The sequence below is a fragment of the Microcaecilia unicolor genome, chromosome 12 (assembly GCF_901765095.1).
Source record: "Microcaecilia unicolor chromosome 12, aMicUni1.1, whole genome shotgun sequence".
Taxonomy (NCBI): Eukaryota; Metazoa; Chordata; class Amphibia; order Gymnophiona; family Siphonopidae; genus Microcaecilia; species Microcaecilia unicolor.
This window is the reverse complement of record NC_044042.1, coordinates 103,683,399-103,703,115: the sequence shown is the minus strand read 5'-3', so window position 1 is coordinate 103,703,115 and position 19,717 is coordinate 103,683,399.

Here is a 19,717-nt window from a genome sequence, read left to right as displayed (position 1 = left end):
ACTGTCTCTCACACTATGTCTCACACTGTATCACATTCACTCTCAATGTGTCACAGTCACTCACACACTCTCTTGGTCTCATACACTGAGTCTCACAGAGTCTGTGTCTCTCTCGCACACACTGTATCTGTGTGAAACACACTCTCTCTCACACTGTCTCTCACATACGCACTTGCACACACTCTCATTCTCACACACACATTCTCTCTCTCACAGACACACTCGCACCCAGACTCACTCTCTCTTTCTCTCACACACACACACACACACACACACACACACACTCGCACATTCACTCTCTCTCTCTCACACACTCACTCTCACATACACTCAAACATACACACTCCGAGGAAAACCTTGCTAGCGCCCGTTTCATTTGTGTCAGAAACGGGCCTTTTTTACTAGTTATTAATAAAGGTGTTTTTTTAAATTCCATATCTGATCTGCTTGATTTTGTCGCCATCTTGAACTTTGAAGATCGATTGCCTGTTGCTTTCCAGGGACAGAAATGCCACAAGACATGTCCGGACCAGATCCCTGACCCTTTCACACAGAGAGGGAAGGAAATGTGGAAGGCATATTTGCTTCCTGTACAATTTTTGTTTTTTTAGTTTTAGCCTTGGGTCTACTGAGGAAACCGTTATGCTAGGTCTGGTGCAGCGTAGAAGGGTTGGCATCCCTTCTGTTCTCCCAACCCAACTATCCTGCCCTGGATAAATTTCTTCATCAGCCCCCCTTGACCACAACCCGATTAAAAAAAGTCCTGCTGTTTAGTGGCACCCAACGGACCCCTCCCTCAATTTTCCCATATTACTCTGGTGTCTAGCAGCACCCCTCTTCCCTCCCCCTTCACCCAATAAAATAATCCCTTGTGTCTAGTGGCGCCCACCTGATCTGTCCAGGATGTACCACACAGACAGGGCACTTTCATTTTGAGGCAGAAGCTAGTGGGCATCACTCCTGCCTCAAGTTATGGGGGTCTGGGGGAGGGATAAGGTGGGTGCTGTTAGACACCAGGATTATTTTTTGATTTAGGTTGAAGGAAAGGGGTGCTGTGCTGCTAGACACCATGGAGTTGGTCTTTTTTTTTTTTAATTGGAGGATCCTGGGGTGGGGTCAGGAGGGGGTCAGGTGGGTGGGGAGGTGCTGGAGAAGCACAACACAACATGGCCATGTTTTGGCAAGGAGTCCAATGCACCCAAAAATAACACAATTATTTTGCATACAGCGATGAGAAAAAAATGACTGAAGTGTAGCAAAGCTGCTATTCTGGAAAATGAAAGGAATGGACAAACAACAGCAAACTCTACTTGAACCCAAGCAAATGCCCTGTACACTGGCCAAACCAAAAAGAGTTTACATATACATAGTAGATGACGGCAGAAAAAGACCTGCACGGTCCATCCAGTCTGCCCAACAAGACAACTCATGTGTGCTACTTTTTGTGTATACCCTACTTTGATTTGTACCTATGCTTTTTAGGGCACAGACCGTATAAGTCTGCCCAGCACTATCCCCGCCTCCCAACCACCGACTCTGGCACAGACCGTATAAGTCTGCCCAGCACTATCCCTGCCTCCCAACCGCCAGTCCCACCTCCCACCACTGGCTCTGGCACAGACCGTATAAGTCTGCCCCGCACTATCCCCGCCTCCCAACCTCCAGCCCCGCCTCCCACTACCGGCTCTGCTATCCAATCTCGGTTAAGCTCCTGAGGATCCATTCCTTCTGAACAGGATTCCTTTATGTTTATCCCACGCATGTTTGAATTCCGTTTGCACAAGAACATAAGAGTAGCCATACTGGGTCAGACAATGGACATCTAGCCCAGTATCCGGTTTCCAACAGTGGTCAAGCCAGGTCTCAAGTACCCAAATCGTGGCAAGACTATGGACTTTTCCTCCAGGAACTTATCAAAACCTTTTTTTTAAACCCAGGTATGCTAACAAAGAGTTCCAGAGCTTAACTATTCATTGAGTGAAAAAATATTTCCTCCTATTTTGTTTTAAAAGTATGTCTATTCAAATCTTGAGTGTCCCCTAGTCTTTGTACTTTTGGAATGAGTAAAAGATTGATTTACTTCTACACCACTCAGCATTTTGTAGACCTCATCCGTCTCTTTTCTAAGCTGAAGAGCCCTAATCTCTTTAGCCTTTCCTCATATGAGAGGAGTTCCATCCCTTTATCACTTTGATTGCTCTTCTTTGAACTTTTTCTAATGCCACTATATCTTTTTTGAGATACAGCAACCAGAACGGAACACAATACTCACACCGTGGAGCGATACAGAGGCATATTATTTTTGGTCTTATTCACCATCCCTTTCCTAATAATTCCTTGTGTGCTTTTTTTTGGCCGCCGCACTGAACAGAAGATTTCAGCATATTATCTACAACGACGCCTAGATCTTTTTCTTGAGCGCTGACCCCCAAGGTGGATCCTAGTTTCAGGTAGGTAACTATGATTCGGATTATTTTTTCCAATGTGCATCACCTTGCATTAGACACATTAAATTTCATCTGTCATTTGGATACCCAGTCTTCCAATTTCCTAAGGTCTTCCTGCAATATTTCACAGTCCACACGGGCTATGTACAACTCAAGACCACCTCTACTTCAGGAAGCAGGTGAAAGCCTGGATCTTCTCTCAAGCCTTTAATACACCCATTCTGCACCTGGACTAGCTTGCTACACACACTGTAACTTATCTCTTGTTTAACTGTACAAAGAACTTGCTGTGAGTTTAGCCATCCTTATCCCAACTGCCTCGGTCCCGTCTATATATCTGCACTTGGCCCCTCAGCTGTATTGTAGAAAAGCATTTGTATCTTTGCAATGTTACTTGAATGTTCTAATGCATGCTTATTAGGGGTATCATTAGTATTATGCTAACATTGTATTATATCTCTGGTATTTAAATTTCAGAGCTGTTAAATGTGTATATTTTAATCCTGTTTCATGGTAGACCTATTATTAGGTTTCATTTATTGTATTTATGTTTATATTTGGTTATTTTATTACTGTTAACAAAATTGAGTGAATCTCTTCATAAAAGTGGTTAAATAAATCCCAGGGGTGTAGCTACGGGTGGGCCTGGATGGGCCCAGGCCCACCCAATCTCGGCTCAGGCCCACCCAGTTTGTCCTGATCCTCCAATCATAGCCGGTCTTCTAGGCGCCGGTTAGCCTGCAGTGCACAGCCTTTTAGTTTAGCGGCGTCTCAGCCACGTGCATTCAGGCAGCTGGCTGGCAGCAAACACAGCAGCTCGTCATGGGCGTAGACTGGGGGGGCGACCCCCAAACGACAACGACTGGAACGGCAACTTTTACCCGAAGTCGCAGCAACAAACGGGCGGGCAGCGCTGCGGTAGTAAAAGCAACAAGGAGGCAGGTTCAACTCAGTCCTTTGCTTCCCTGCCCTCTGCGTTCCGCCTTCCTCTGATGTCATTTCCTTTCGGGCAGTCAGGATGCTGCGAGGGCAGGAAAGTGAAGGACGGAGTCGAACCTGCCTCGTTGCTTTTACTACCTCCGCCTGCCTGCCCAACTTCAGGAGTGGAATGGAAGTGAGCCAGCCTATCTCGTCCACTGTAAGTAAGGAAGACATTTGAAATCACTGTTTCCACTCCACCGCACAGCTGTCGCCGTTCACTTAAAACACAGCAAGCAAACCTGCGAGCTGCTGCATCCACGTTGTCGTTCTTTACAGATGGCTGGGAGATGCTGCGAAGGGGGAGAGACGCTGGATAGAAGGGGGAAGGGGATGGACAGAAACAGGATGGGCAGGGGAGAGAGGAGAATTGCTGGACAACAGGGATTGATGGAGGGGACAGGGGAGAGAGGAAATTTGCTGGAGATGGATGGAGGAGAGGGCGGGGGAGAATGGAGAGTTGCTGGACAGAGCAGAGGGCAGGGGAAGGAGGAGAATTGCTGGACATGGATGGATGGAGGGGAAAGGGGAGAGAGGAAATTTGCTGGACATGGATGGATGGAGGAGAGGGCAGGGGAGAATGGAGAGTTGCTGGACATGGAGCGGAAGGCAGGGGAAGGAGGAGAATTGCTGGACATGGATGGAGGGGAAAGAGGAAATTTGCTGGAGATGGATGGAGGAGAGGGCAGGGGAGAATGGAGAGTTGCTGGACATGGATGGATGAATGAATGGAGGGGCAGGGGACAGAGGACATTTGCTGGATATGGGTGGATGGAGGAGAGGGCAGGGGAGAATGGAGAGTTGATGGAGGGAGGGGAGAGAAGTCAGGAAGGAAGTGCACATGGATGGAGGGGAGGGAAGAGAGGAGAAATGCTGGACATGGATGGAGTGGAGGGCAGGGAAGAGAGGAGAAATGTTGGACAAGGATGGAGGGAAAGAAAGACAAAGGAAGGAGATGCACGTGGATGGAGGGGAAGGGAGAGAGGAGAAATGCTGGACATGGATGGAGGGGGGGGGAAGACAGAGGAAGTAGATGCACATGGAGGGGAGTGAGGAGAAATGCTGGATATGGATGGAGGGGAAACTGCTGAGTTTAAGGGCTGGTTTGGAACACAAGAGCAGATACTGAAACTCGAGGAAGGGTAGGGACAGGGCTACAGATGGTAGACAGGACGCATAAGGACACAGGAGGGTGGTGGACATGGTGAGAGAAAAAATATCAAATGGAAAGAAGACACTACATAAAACAGAAGACACTGGGACCAAAGTGAATAGAAAAACTAAATTACTACTACTACTACTAACTAGCATTTCTAAAGCGCTACTAGGGTTGCGCAGCGCTGTACAACTTAAACATAGAAGGACAGTCCTTGCTCAAAGAGCTTACAATCTAAAAGACAAGAGAACAATCTAGAGACAAGTGAACAATCTAGAGGACGAGTGAACAGTTATTCTATATATCTCGAGCGGTTAGGCGCCGAAGGCAGCATTGAAGAGGTGAGTTTTAAGCAGAGATTTGAAGATGGGTAGGGAGGGGGCATGGCGTATGGGTAAAGGAAGATTGTTCCAGGCATAAGGTGAGGCAAGGCAGAATGAGCGGAGCCTGGAGTTGGCAGTGGTGGAGAAGGGTACTGAGAGAAGGGCTTTGTCCTGTGAGCGGAGGTTACGGGCGGGAACATAGGGGGAGATGAGGGTAGAGAGGTAGTGAGGAGCCGCAGACTGAGTGCATTTGTAGATAAGGAGGAGGAGCTTGAATTGTATACGATATCTGATCGGAAGCCAATGAAGTGATTTGAGGAGAGGGGTGATATGAGTATATCGGTTTTGGCGGAATATAAGACGTGCAGCAGCGTTCTGAACTTATTGAAGGGGGGATAGATGGCTGAGTGGGAGGCCAGTGAGGATTAAGTTGCAGTAATCAAGGCGAGAGGTAATGAGAGCGTGGACGAGAGTTCTGGTGGTGTGCTCAGAGAGGAAAGGGCGAATTTTGCTGATGTTGAAGAGGAAGAAGCGACAGGTCTTGGCAGTCTGTTGGATATGCGCAGAGAAGGAGAGGGAAGAGTCAAAGATGACTCCGAGGTTGCGGGCAGATGGGACGGGGAGGATGAGGGTGTTGTCAACAGAGATAGAGAGTGGAGGAAGAGGAGAAGTGGGTTTAGGAGGAAAGACGAGGAGCTCGGTCTTGGACATGTTCAGCTTCAGGTGGCGGTTGGACATCCATGCCGCAATGTCGGATAAACAGGCCGATACCTTGGCCTGGGTCTCCGCGGTGATGTCAGGTGTGGAGAGGTATAGCTGGGTGTCATCAGCATAAAGATGATACTGAAAACCATGAGACGAGATCAGCGAGCCCAGGGAAGAGGTGTAGATTGAGAAGAGAAGGGGTCCAAGGACAGATCCCTGGGGAACTCCAACAGATAGTGGGATGGGAGTGGAGGAAGATCCATGGGAGTGTACCCTGAAGGTGCGGTGGGAGAGATAAGAGGAGAACCAGGAGAGGACAGGGCCTTGGAACCCAAAAGAGGACAGCGTGGCAAGGAGTAAATCATGGTTGACAGTGTCAAACGCGGCGGAAAGATCGAGGAGGATGAGGATGGAGTAGTGACCTCTGGATTTGGCCAGGAGCAGGTCATTGCAAACTTTAGAGAGTGCTGTTTCTGTCGAGTGCAGAGGGCGAAAACCGGATTGAAGTGGATCGAGGATGGCATGAGAGGAGAGAAAATCAAGGCAGCGGCTGTGAACGGCGTGCGCAAGTATTTTGGAAAGGAAGGGTAAAAGAGAGATGGGGCGGTAGTTGGAGGGGCAGGTAGGGTCAAGTGAAGGTTTTTTTGAGGAGAGGTGTGACAACGGCGTGCTTGAAGGCGTCAGGGACAGTTGCAGTGGAGAGAGAGAGGTTGAGGATGCGACAGATGGCGGGGGTGACAGTATGGGAGATGGTGTTGAGTAGGTTGGTGGGGATGGGATCAGAGGAACAGGTGGTGCATTTCGAGGAGGAAAGAAGGCGGGAAGTTTCATCCTCGGTGATCTCAGGAAAAGAGGAGAAAGAGACCTGGGTAGGTTGGTTGAGGGAGAGGGTTAAAGGGTGAAGAGGAGGTGGTGGCTTGGTCGTGAACTCAAGGTTGATCTTTTGCACTTCGTCGCGGAAATAGTCGGCCAGTGATTGAGGAGAGAGAGAAGGGGGAGTAGGAGCGGGGGGCACTTTTAGGAGGGAGTTAAGGGTGGTGAAGAGACGACGAGGGTTGGAGCTGAGAGAATTGGTCAATTGGGTGTAATAGTCCTGTCTTGCACGGAATGATCAGACAACAAAGGTAGTAAAAAGTATTTTATTCAGAATTTATTAATGTCAGGTTCTCAGGTTCAGAGCCCGCGGGGCCGGGCTCTGGAGCAAACGTGAGCCATTGGGCTGCTGACGAGGAGCGACAGCAGCAGGCAAAACCCACCAACCAACGCTGGGCAAGCACACCGGCACTGGCAGGGACTGCAGGCACCGCCCAGCGAGCCGGAACACATGGACTGGAATCCCCCGGACTGGAGGACACAGGACTGGAACATCTGGACTGCAATCCCCCAGACTGGAGGACACAGGACTGGAACACATACCGGACCGGAACACACTGGACTGGAGCGCACCAGACTGGAACACACTGGACTGGTCCGTACAGCTTCACCTGCGCTTGGCCTCTACCCCTCCAAGGGTTGAGCCCTTGGGTTCGAGTGGCCGGCAGGACTTACCGGATACCGGATGACACAGGGACCAGGACTGGAAACAGAAGTACTCCTAAACCTAAACTGACCTAAGTGCTCCCAAGCCCTAAACCAGCAGAAGTGTTCCTAACAGTAAACTGACAAAAGGACTTCCTAAGCCCTATATTAAACAGAAGCTCCTAAGCCCTGCTCAACAAAGGGACTTCCTAAGCCCTAAACTAACAGAGCAGGAAACTAAACACAAAACTAACACAGGTGCTACTAAGCACCAAGCTACAAGCAGTGCTCTACAACTCTAAACTAACTAAGGTGCTCCTATGCACCAAACAACCAGAAGAGCTCCTAGCACTGAAAGGGAAGATAGGGGAGCCACAAGGAAAAAGCAGGGAAGCTAACACATAAGCCAAAAGTGCTTCCAAAGCACCGGACCCAACCGTGCTTCTAAAGCACCAAACACAAACAGCAAAGACTGCAATGCTCCCAATAGCACAAACACCAGAAGTACTTCTAACAGCAAAATCTGTAGTGTTCCTAACAACACCAAACCCTGAAGTACTTCTAACAGCAACAGAGCTTCCAAAGCCCTACACACAGCAATGCTTCCAAAACCAAGAGGGAAAAGCAGGGGAACCACAAGGGAAAAGCAGGAAAGCTAAACACACAGACACCAGTGCACACTGCACTAACACTAACCTGGACCTTTAGCAAAAGCAAGCAGGGAAACTAGACACAAAGTCAGAAGTGCACACTGCACCACCCTACCTAAAGCCAACGGAACCATTGCAAAGGCCCTGAAGGAAAGAACACCACTTCCTTATCAAGGCTCTCCCTGATGATGTCACACTCCCTAGACCCAGGCAGCACACTGAAACCCAGAGAGCACACTGAAATCCATAGAGGCCCAACCCACACCAATGCAGCACCGTGAAGCACTTGAAGCCAGTTCACCCAAAGACATGGCTGCATAAGTGAAACTAACTTTCAAAAGACCATAACTCATTCTATAGTAAATATACTTATACATCTGCTTTATTCCATGCTGCCATCTCCCATAACATCACATAGATTAAAGCTGACTACTTGTTGGCAGACACTGCTCTGGATCAAAATACAACAGCAATACTATCTGTGCTGTGGCTTCCCATGTATTTTTTATTTTATTTTTTGTTACATTTGTACCCCGCGCTTTCCCACTCATGGCAGGCTCAATGTGGCAGGCAGTGGAGGGTTAAGTGACTTGCCCAGAGTCACAAGGAGCTGCCTGTGTGCCTGAAGTGGGAATCGAACTCAGTTCCTCAGGACCAGAATCCACCACCCTAACCACTAGGCCACTCCTAGCAGATGTATAAGTATATTTACTACAGAATGAGTTATGGTCTTTTGAAAGTTAGTTTCACTTATGCAGCCATGTCTTTTGATGATGTTATAGTAAAGGCTGATAAAGTTTTAGGATTCAAGGTGGTCTATTTGTAGAAGATTTATAACAGTGAGTAATTGAATGCTTTACACCATGAAATATAGTCAATTGTTGATATGATGAGAATTTTAATTGAGCTGACTGGTGAGATGTAGAGTTTGTGATACATGGGCTGATCAAGATGGGATTAATGTATATATTTTAAATTTTGTTTTAGGCTTTTTTTGAAGGGGTATGTTGATCACCCCTGATTTTTAGGTATGTATTGATACATTATTGGATTTGATTAAATCCATTCAATGTTTTATACACTTATGTTTGGAAAGTGGCTTGTCTTATCTCCTCCTCCATTTTACTTTTGAATGTGTAATGCATTTATTGTACTTTATGTTATCATTTGCTGTTATGACTTTATATATATATATATATATATACATAACTTGAGATGATGTTATCACTATTTTTATGTTTTTATTTGTAGTTTTACCCCTGACGCAGCCTGAGGGCGAAACGTGGCCACGTCAGGTACTGCTTTTGTCTTGGTTTGAATAAATTATTTATTTGTTTTTATTTTGATTACAGCTTTTTCAGTAGTAGCTCAAGATGAGTTACATTCAGGTACTCTGGATGTTTCTTGGTCCCAGGAGGGCTTTAAGTTTGCACCTGAGGCAATGGAGTGATTGGCCCAAGATCACAAGGAGCAGCAGTAGGATTTGAACTGACAACCTTTGGATTACAAGACTGGTGCTCTAACCACTAGGCCACTCCAGCCACCTGACTTAAGGGCTCAGTACCTGTGTCCACCTTGAAAATAGTTTACAGGCTAGAATTTAGAAATGTTGTTGTTCCATAACTAGGGAGGATTGTAGGACTGTTCAATAATGTGGAAAACACATTCATTGCATATATTCTTCCCCTCTCCCCCCTCCCAGCAACCTTGAGAATGGGTGGGCACTTCATATATGGGGACTGGGGTTCACCACATAAAGAAGGATGGAACCTAGTGGGGTGACACATGAGGTTCAAAGCGGGAGAAAAAGTACCAGCTGTGGATACCCGTGAACCTGGTAAAAATAGAGGTAAGAGTTGACTGTAGAGAACCTAGAGAGAATGGGGAACCCTTGACCATGAGGGATGCACACATCCATTCTCAGGACCCCTCCCCCACTCCACAGGCAGCCACAACTGAGTGTGTCCAAGACAACTGTACAATGAATTGGGTACAAACAATCATGGCTCTCGGAGTCCAGTGTATTACAATCCACTGCTGTCTCTTGCAATGCTCTTGACCTGCAAGATGCAAGAAGTGTTTATGTAGCACCTACATAGCAGAAAGGGGTGGCTGAGAGATACGAGCTTACCTTGAACTTGTGGTGCAAAAATCTGTTGGCTCCAAGGGACCAGAGGCTGCCTGCTTCAACAAAGGAGAGAGAGAGAGAGAATGGGGGGCAGTGAGGAAGCACATCACACACAGCAATGAACTCCTGGAGGGTAGAGAATGGAGAGTTGGTCACATGTAGAAAATGCAGAGTATATGCTAAGCTACCAGCTAAAACCCAGTCTGAAACAAAACCCACACACCAGTTATCTTTCAAGAATTGGCAAAAAAGGTCCCCCCTCCCCCCAAAAACAAAACAAAACCACAAACAAAAAGGTGAACAAAAGCATACAGTGGGTTTACTATAACCGGAGCTAAAGCGCTTTCAAGTATAGAGAAAGCCATTTGAAAGAGGCGCCAATAAAGCAAATGCAAGCTTCCAAATGAGAAGAGCAGCTGCGGCCGCCCATAGTCCGTCCCTACCTAATCGAAATGAAGGCGGCCAAAACACAGAACTGCTGGGGCCGCCCATAGTTCCCTATAATCAAAATTAGGACGGCCAAATCTCCACATTTTATGTCGACCTTAGAGATGGCCGGCCTCAGTCTTTGGCAATAATGGAACCTGAAGCCGACCATCTCAAACCCAGCCAAATCCATGACATTTGGTCGTGGGAGGAGCCAGCATTCGTACTGCACTGGCCCCCCTGGACCAGGACACCAACCGGGCACTCTAGGGGGCACTGCAGTGGACTTCATTAATTGTTCCCAGGTACATAGCTCCCTTCCCTTAGATGTTGAGCCCCCCAAATCCCCCCAAAACCCACTCCCCAGAACTATACACCACTATCATAGCCCTTATGGGTGAAGGGGGGCACCTACATGTGGGTACAGTGAGTTTTGGGTGGGTTTGGAGGGCTCAACATTTACCACCGCAAATGTAACAGGTAGGGGGTGGAATGGGCCTGGGTCCGCCTGCCTGAAGTGCAGTGCACCCATTAAAACTGCTTCAGGGACTTGCATACTGCTGTTGGGAGCTGGGTATGACATTTCAGGCTGGCATAGACACTGGCAAAAAATGTTTCTAATTTTTTTTTTTGGGTGGGAGGGGGTTGGTTACCACTGGTGGTCATCTGGTGAGTTCGGGCACCTTTTTGAGGCTTGGTCGTGAAAATAAATGGACCAAGTAAAACTGGCCAAATGCTTATCAAAAACGGCCTTCTTTTTACCATTATCAGCTAAAGCCGGCCATCTCGTAAGCACGCCCCCATCCTGCCTTCGCTACACTGCCGACACACCCCCTTTAACTTTCACCGGCTCTGCGATGGAAAGCAGTTGAAGCCAGCCAAAATCGGCTTTCGATTATACTGATTTGGCCGGCTTTAGGAGATGGGCGGCCATCTCCCGATTTGTGTTGGAAGATGGCTGGCCTTCTCTTTCAAAAATGAGCTGGATAGTCTCCAGAATTTTACACAATAGTCTAAATGAGGGTTCACCAGAGTCTTATACAAAGTGTGATATGCCCCTTAAGACCAACAGCCCAGCTCTCCTCCAGTACTAGCCAGACCTTTCTGTCTTAGAAAGTGCTCAGAGACAGCTAGTATCTTCAGTGTTAGGGATAGGGTCCTCTCTACACTTAGGGTGACTTTTCCATACCCCGGGTCATCCAGCCCTAAACCTCCTGAAAGGTTCTTCATGGATCACATAATAGTTCTGGTACATCATATGAGCCCCCGGTGCCTCTTATAGGAATAAACAAACTTGGTTAGCAGGCTCTTCCTAGCCTTCACCAACCATTGGGGGAGTATTTTTCAAACAGTTTTTACAATACTATTCCAACTGAGCCTTCTTTTACTGGAGAACTGAGGTTTACTGGAGAACAGCCACCACCCTTTGGACAGCACTTTAACTTTCTCCATAACCATATGTCCTCCACCCCCAGCTGTTAGTCCAATTCTCAATTGCCTCACACTGATCCTAACATAGAGAGGGGAGTGACCAGCAGAAGAAAAGAGGTTTTAATGCCCCTGTATAAGTCATTGGTGAGGCCCCACCTGGAGTATTGTGTTCAGTTCTGGAGGCCGTATCTTGCTAAGGGTGTAAAAAGAATTGAAGCGCTGCAAAGAAAAGCTACGAGAATGGTATGGGATTTGCGTTACAAGACATATGAGGAGAGACTTGCTGACCTGAACATGTATACCCTGGAAGAAAGGAGAAACAGGGGTGATATGATATTTGAAAGGTATTAATCTGCAAACGAACCTTTTCCGGAGATGGTAAAGGAGGTAGAACTAGAGGGCATGAAATGAGATTGAAGGGGGGCAGACTCAAGAAAAATGTCAGGAAGTATTTTTTCACGGAGAGAGTGGTGGATGCTTTGAATGCCGCGGGAGGTGGTGGAGAGGAAAACGGTAATGGAATTCAAACATGCGTTGGATAAACATAAAGGAATCCTGTTCCAAGGGAATGGATCCTCAGAAGCTTAGCTGAGATTGGGTGGCATAGCTGGTGGTTGGGAGGCGGGGATAGTGCTGGGCAGACTTTTTACGGTCTGTGCCAGAGCCGATGGTGGGAATTGGGGCTGGTGGTTGGGAGGCAGCGATAGTGCTGGGCAGACCTATACGGTCTGTGCCATGAAAATGATAGATACAAATCAAGGTAAGGTATACACAAAAAGTAGCACATATGAGTTTATCTTGTTGGGCAGACTGGATGGACCATGCAGGTCTTTTTCTGCCGTCATCTACTATGTTATGCTATGTTATGATACTAGTTGCAACATTTATCCAGTATAATTTCAAGTTAAGTACCTTTTCCTGCCCTGGGATGTGGCTTCCTACCTCATGCATCCCCAGGCCTTCAGTGAAAATCCTTCTCACCAGTCCAGTTTCCTTAGGGGTCCATGCCCCAGCATTCGAAGCCCATTCCAACCGGACTCCAGGACTCCATTCTTCTTCCGGGTCCCCTTCCCTTCTGGATACCTCCTTCTAGGAAAGGCCTTTTATAGGGCTGCTAATAGCACACCTCACCCCTTCTGGGCCCCTTTTCCTAGGGTCCAGAATTTTCTCCAGGGTGTTTCATTGGTAAAGGGGAACCATACTCTTCCCTCTGCTGTGGGACCTCCCCGTCCCATAGATTCGTGGCTCTAGTGGCTCTTTCGCATAATTTCATAGGCTTTTTCACCATGAGAACTCCCTCTGGTGGCCTCTTCATGGTGGGACATTACTATTACTACTACTACTACTTAACATTTCCAAAGCGCTACTAGGGTTACGCAGCGCTGTACAGTTTAACAGATAAGGACATTCCCTGCTCAAGGAGCTTACAATCTAAAGGACAAATGTACAGTCAGACAAATAGAGCAGTCAAATTGGGGCAGTCTAGATTACCTGAATAGAGGTATGAAGGTTAGGTGCCGAAGGCGACATTGAAGAGGTGGGCTTTGAGCAAGGATTTGAAGATGGGCAGGGAGGGGGCTTGGCGAATGGGCTCAGGAAGTTTATTCCAAGCATAGGGTGAGGCGAGGCAGAAAGGGCGGAGCCTGGAGTTGGCGGTGGTGGAGAAGGGTACTGAGAGGAGGGATTTGTCCTGTGAGCGTAGGTTTCGGGTGGGAGCGTAAGGGGAGATGAGGGTAGAGAGGTAGTGAGGGGCTGCAGATTGAGTGCATTTATATGTTAGTAGGAGAAGCTTGAATTGTATGCGGTACCTGATCGGAAGCCAGTGAAGTGACTTGAGGAGAGGGATGATATGAGCATATCGGTCCAGGCGGAATATAAGATGTGCAGCAGAGTTCTGAACAGATTGAAGGGGGGATAGATGGTTAAGTGGGAGGCCAGTGAGGAGTAGGTTGCAGTAGTCAAGGCGAAAGGTAATGAGAGAGTGGATGAGAGTTCAGGTGGTGTGCTCAGAGAGGAAAGGGCGAATTTTGCTGATGTTAAAGAGAAAGAAGTGACAGGTCTTGGCTATCTGCTGGATATGCGCAGAGAAGGAGAGGGAGGAGTCGAAGATGATTCCAAGGTTGCGGGCAGATGCGACGGGGAGGATGAGGGTGTTATCGACTGAGATAGAGAGTGGAGGAAGAGGAGAAGTGGGTTTTGGTGGAAAGACGATAAGCTCGGTCTTGGCCATGCTCAGTTTCAGGTGGCAGTTGGACATCCAGGCAGCAATGTCGGATAAGCAGGCCGATACTTTGGCCTGGGTTTCCACAGTGATGACTGGTGTGGAAAGATAAAGCTGGGTGTCGTCTGCATAAAGATCATATTGGAAACCATGCGATGAGATCAGCGAGCCCAGGGAAGGGGTGTAGATTGAAAAAAGAAGGAGTCCAAGGACAGGTCCCTGAGGGACTCCAACAGAGAGCGGGATGGGGGTGGAGGAAGATCCATGAGAATGTACTCTGAAGGTACGGTGGGAGAGATAAGAGGAGAACCAGGAGAGGACAGAGCCCTGGAACCCAAATGAGGACAGTGTGGCAAGAAGTAAATCATGATTGACAGTGTCAAAAGCGGTGGAAAGGTCGAGGAGGATGAGGATGGAGTAGTGACCTTTGGATTTGGCAAGGAACAGGTCATTACAGACTTTAGAGAGTGCTGTTTCTGTCGAGTGTAGAGGGCGAAAACCAGATTGAAGCGGATCGAGGATGGCATGAGAGGAGAGAAAATCAAGGCAGCGGCTGTGAATGGTGCGTTCAAGTATCTTGGAGAGGAAGGGCAGGAGGGAAATGGGGCAGTAGTTGGAGGGACAGGTAGGGTCTAGTGATGGTTTTTTGAGGAGTGGTGTGACTACGGTGTGCTTGAAGGTGTCAGGGACAGTTGCAGTGGAGAGAGAGAGGTTGAGGATATGACAGATGGGGGGGGGGGGGGGGGTGACAGCCAAGTGCCTGAGCCTGCTCTGAGTTCCAGCCAAGCTTCGGAGCCTGCCCTGATTTCCAGCCAAGCGCCGGAGCCTGCCCTGAGTTCCAGCCAAGCGCCGGAGTCTGCTCTGAGTTCCAGTCAAGCCTCTGAGCCTGCCCTGAGTTCCAGCCAAGCCTCGGAGCCTGCCCTGAGTTCCAGCCAAGTGCCTGAGCCTGCTCTGAGTTCCAGCCAAGTGCTGGAGCCTGCCCTGAGTTCCAGCCAAGTGCCGGAGCCTGCCCTGAGTTCCAGCCAAGCGCCGGAGTCTGCTCTGAGTTCCAGTCAAGCCTCTGAGCCTGCCCTGAGTTCCAGCCAAGCCTCGGAGCTTGCCCTGAGTTCCAGCCAAGTGCCTGAGCCTGCTCTGAGTTCCAGCCAAGTGCTGGAGCCTGCCCTGAGTTCCAGCCAAGTGCCGGAGCCTGCCCTGAGTTCCAGCCAAGTGCCGGAGTCTGCTCTGAGTTCCAGTCAAGCTTCTGAGCCTGCCCTGAGTTCCAGCCGAGCTTCTGAACCTGCCCTGAGTTCCAGCCAAGATGTTCCTGAGCCTGCTCTGAGTTCCAGCCAAGTGCCTGAGTCTGCTCTGAGTTCCTGCCCAGGGCCTGAGTTTGTTTTGAGTTCCAGCCCAGAGGATGCTGAGTCTGTTCCGATTTCGAGCTTCAGCCCAGCTGTTCCTGAGTCCACTCCGAGGTTGAGTTCCAGCCAAGCTGTGCCTGAGTCGGCTTCGAGGTCCAGTCCTGAGAGCGGTTCGAGGGCCAGCCTTGATGCCTGTCCGGATGCCAGTCTTGACTCTGGTTCCAGCTTCAGCCAAGCTACCCCTGGTCAGGTTTCCAGGGCTCTCCTGGTTCTCCTCTTATCTCTCCCATTGTACCTTCAGAGTACACTCTCATGGTTCGTCCTCCTCCCCTATCCCGCTATCTGTTGGAGTTCCTCAGGGATCTGTCCTTGGGCCCCTTCTTTTTTCAATCTACACCTCTTCCTTAGGCTCCCTGATCTCTTCTCATGGTTTCCACTATCATCTTTATGCTGACAACACCCAGCTTTATCTCTCCACACCAGAAATCACTGCGGAAACCCAGGCCAAGGTATTGGCCTGCTTATCCGACATTGCTGCCTGGATGTCCAACCGCCACCTGAAACTGAACATGGCCAAGACTGAACTTATTGTTTTCCCACCCAAACCCACTTCTCCTCTCCCTTCACTCTCTATCTCAGTTGATAACACCCTCATCGTCCCCGTCTCATCTGCCCGCAACCTCGGTGTCATCTTTGACTCCTCCCTCTCCTTCTCTGCGCATATCCAGCAGATAGCCAAGACCTGTCGCTTCTTCCTCTATAACATTAGCAAAATTCGCCCCTTCCTCTCCGAGCTCACCACCCGAACTCTCATCCACTCTCTCATTACCTCTCGCCTTGACTACTGCAACCTACTCCTCACTGGCTTCCCACTTAGCCATCTATACCCCCTTCAGTCCATTCAGAACTCTGCCACACGTCTTATCTTCCGCCTTAACCGATATACTCATATCACCCCTCTCCTCAAGTCACTTCACTGGCTTCCGATCAGATACCGAATACAGTTCAAGCTTCTCCTACTCACCTACAAATGCACTCGATCTGCAGCCCCTCCTTACCGCTCTACCCTCATCTCCCCTTACGTCCCTACCCGTAACCTCCGCTCTCAAGACAAATCCCTCCTTTCAGTACCCTTCTCCACCACCGCCAACTCTAGGCTTCGCCCCTTCTGCCTGCCTCTCCCCATGCTTGGAACAAACTCCCTGAGCCTATACACCGGGCCCTCTCCCTACTCATCTTCAAATCATTGCTCAAAGCCCACCTCTTCAATGTCACCTTCGGCACCTAATCACTACATCTCTTCTCAGGAAATCTCATCTACCCCAACTTGACATTTCGTCCTTTAGATTGTAAGCTCTTCTGAGCAGGGACCGTCCTTATTCGTTAATTTGTGCAGCGCTGCGTAACCCTAGTAGCGCTCTAGAAATGTTAAGTAGTATTTGTAGTAGTAGTTTTGAGGCTCCTCCGTAGATTCCACCATTGCTACCCATGGAGATCTGAATTCCCCGTGGAGGTAGGGGGAGTCTTGTGAAAAATTACAAGAGGACCTTACGAGACTGGGAGACTGGGCGGCTAAATGGCAGATGATGTTTAATGTGAGCAAGTGCAAGGTGATGCATGTGGGAAAAAAGAACCCGAATTATAGCTACGTCATGCAAGGTTCCACGTTAGGAGTTACAGACCAAGAAAGGGATCTGGGTGTCGTCGTCGATAACACACTGAAACCTTCTGCTCAGTGTGCTGCTGCGGCTAAGAAAGCAAATAGAATGTTGGGTATTATTAGGAAAGGTATGGAAAACAGGTGTGAGGATGTTATAATGCCGTTGTATCGCTCCATGGTGCGACCGCACCTTGAGTATTGTGTTCAATTCTGGTCGCCGCATCTCAAGAAAGATATAGTAGAATTGGAAAAGGTGCAGCGAAGGGCGACTAAAATGATAGCGGGGATGGGACGACTTCCCTATGAAGAAAGACTAAGGAGGCTAGGGCTATACAGCTTGGAGAAGAGACGGCTGAGGGGAGACATGATAGAGGTATATAAAATAATGAGTGGAGTGGAACAGGTGGATGTGAAGCGTCTGTTCACGCTTTCCAAAAATACTAGGACTAGGGGGCATGTGATGAAACTACAGTGTAGTAAATTTAAAACAAATCGGAGAAAATTTTTCTTCACCCAACGTGTAATTAAACTCTGGAATTCGTTGCCGGAGAAAGTGGTGAAGGCGGTTAGCTTAGCAGAGTTTAAAAAGGGGTTGGACGGTTTCCTAAAGGACAAGTCCATAAACCGCTACTAAACGGACTTGGAAAAATCCAAAATTCCAGGAATAACATGTATAGAATGTTTGTACGTTTGGGAAGCTTGCCAGGTGCCCTTGGCCTGGATTGGCCGCTGTCGTGGACAGGATGCTGGGCTCGATGGACCCTTGGTCTTTTCCCAGTATGGCATTACTTATGTACTTATGTACTTATGAGGTACTGTTACGTCTGTGCTTTCCTCGCCCTCTGGTGGCCAGAACGGGTGGCTGCTATGGACCATCACCCGTTCCAGATTTTAGCTTAGTCCAGTCCGGATCTTCCAGGCTGCCAGGTTTGCTTGTGTTGTTTGAGTCTGCACCGCACCCGTAGCTGCCTGGTGATTGCAGCAACTGAGTCTCAACTGCTTTCAGGCTTATTAGCCATCTTGAAATGTTCTGCTTGCCTTTGCATTGCGTCTTAGGCCCTGGTATGTGGGTGCTGGTGCTCTTCTGCCAGAGAGACTGTCTGGACCTGATTCTGGCTCCTCCCATGACCAAATGCCTTGGATTTGGTTGTTTTTGAGATGGGTGTCTTCGATTTCCATTACCGCATACAGCCGCATGAAAAAGCAAATGAACAAACATTTGCTTATTTCCGATCTGACGAAGAAAGGCAACCTTCGAAAGCTAATCAAGAAATGTATTAAGTTATGTCCAATAAAAAAGGTATCATCTTATTTTCTTTTCCATGTTTTATTTTGTTTGATTTCTATTCATAACCATTATCACTGAAAACCGGGGATGACCATCTCAAAGGACAACCTAAGGACAACCATCTGTAAGGTCAACCTAAATGTTGAAATTTGGGTGTCCCCTACTACTACTACTATTTAGCATTTCTATAGCGCTACAAGGCGTACGCAGCGCTGCACAAACATAGAAGACAGTCCCTGCTCAAAGAGCTTACAATCTAATAGACAAAAAATAAAGTAAGCAAATCAAATCAATTAATGTGTACAGGAAGGAGGAGAGGAGGGTAGGTGGAGGCGAGTGGTTACGAGTCAAAAGCAATGTTAGAGGTGGGCTTTTAGTCTAGATTTAAAGGTGGCCAAGGATGGGACAAGACATAGGGGCTCAGGATGAGCTTCATTTCCCACTACCCTCTGTTGCTTTCTACTCAACCACTCAATTTAGGGCCCATACCGACAGCACTCAGTTTATTTATTAGTTGCCTATACGGAACCGTATCAAAGGCTTTTCTAAGGAAGTAGTAGTAGTAGCTTTTGAATGTGCTCTGTAATTTTGTTCTTAATAATAGTCTCTACCATTTTGCCCGGCACCAACGTCAGACTCACCGGTCTATAATTTTCGGATCTCCTCCTGTAACCTTTTTAAAAAATCGGCGTTACATTGGCCACCCTCCAATCTTCAGGTACCACGCTCGATTTTTAAGTATAAATTACATATTACTGACTTCAAAGGTCTTACTTTCCTTGATTGTCTTAAACGTTCCTTTTAGTGTTCTTCCCATAAGATCATTGAGCAGTGCTCTGGTTTTGTGAAGTGCTGTGCCACAGAGGTGACATCCTGGTTGGCACTGAAGTGCTTAATATTGTGTCTGTGTAAATTGAGTCATGTCTTGAGCATCTGGCTTGTTTCTCCAATATAGCAAGCACCCTTTCTATATTGAATGATGTAAACCACATTGGAGAATGAGCATGTGAATGATCCCCTTATTCTGAATGTTTTTCCCGTGTGACTGTAGGATCCTGTGAAAAGTGTTGGCACAGTTTGCAGCTGGGAATATAGCAGGGGCATGTGCCATTCTCTTCTTTTTGAGGTTGTATATGGGAGTTTGCTTTTCACTTTTTTTTTTTTGTTACATTTGTACCCTGCGCTTTCCCACTCATGGCAGGCTCAATGCGGCTTACATGGGGCAATGGAGGGTTAAGTGACTTGCCCTGAGTCACAAGGAGCTGCCTGTGCCTGAAGTGGGAATTGAACTCAGTTCCTCAGGACCAAAGTCCACCACCCTAACCACTAGGCCACTCCTCCACTGTTGCTACTATTTGAGATTCTACATGGAATGTTGCTATTCCACTAGCAACATTCCATGTAGAAGTCGGCCCTTGCAGATCACCAATGTGGCCGCGCAGGCTTCTG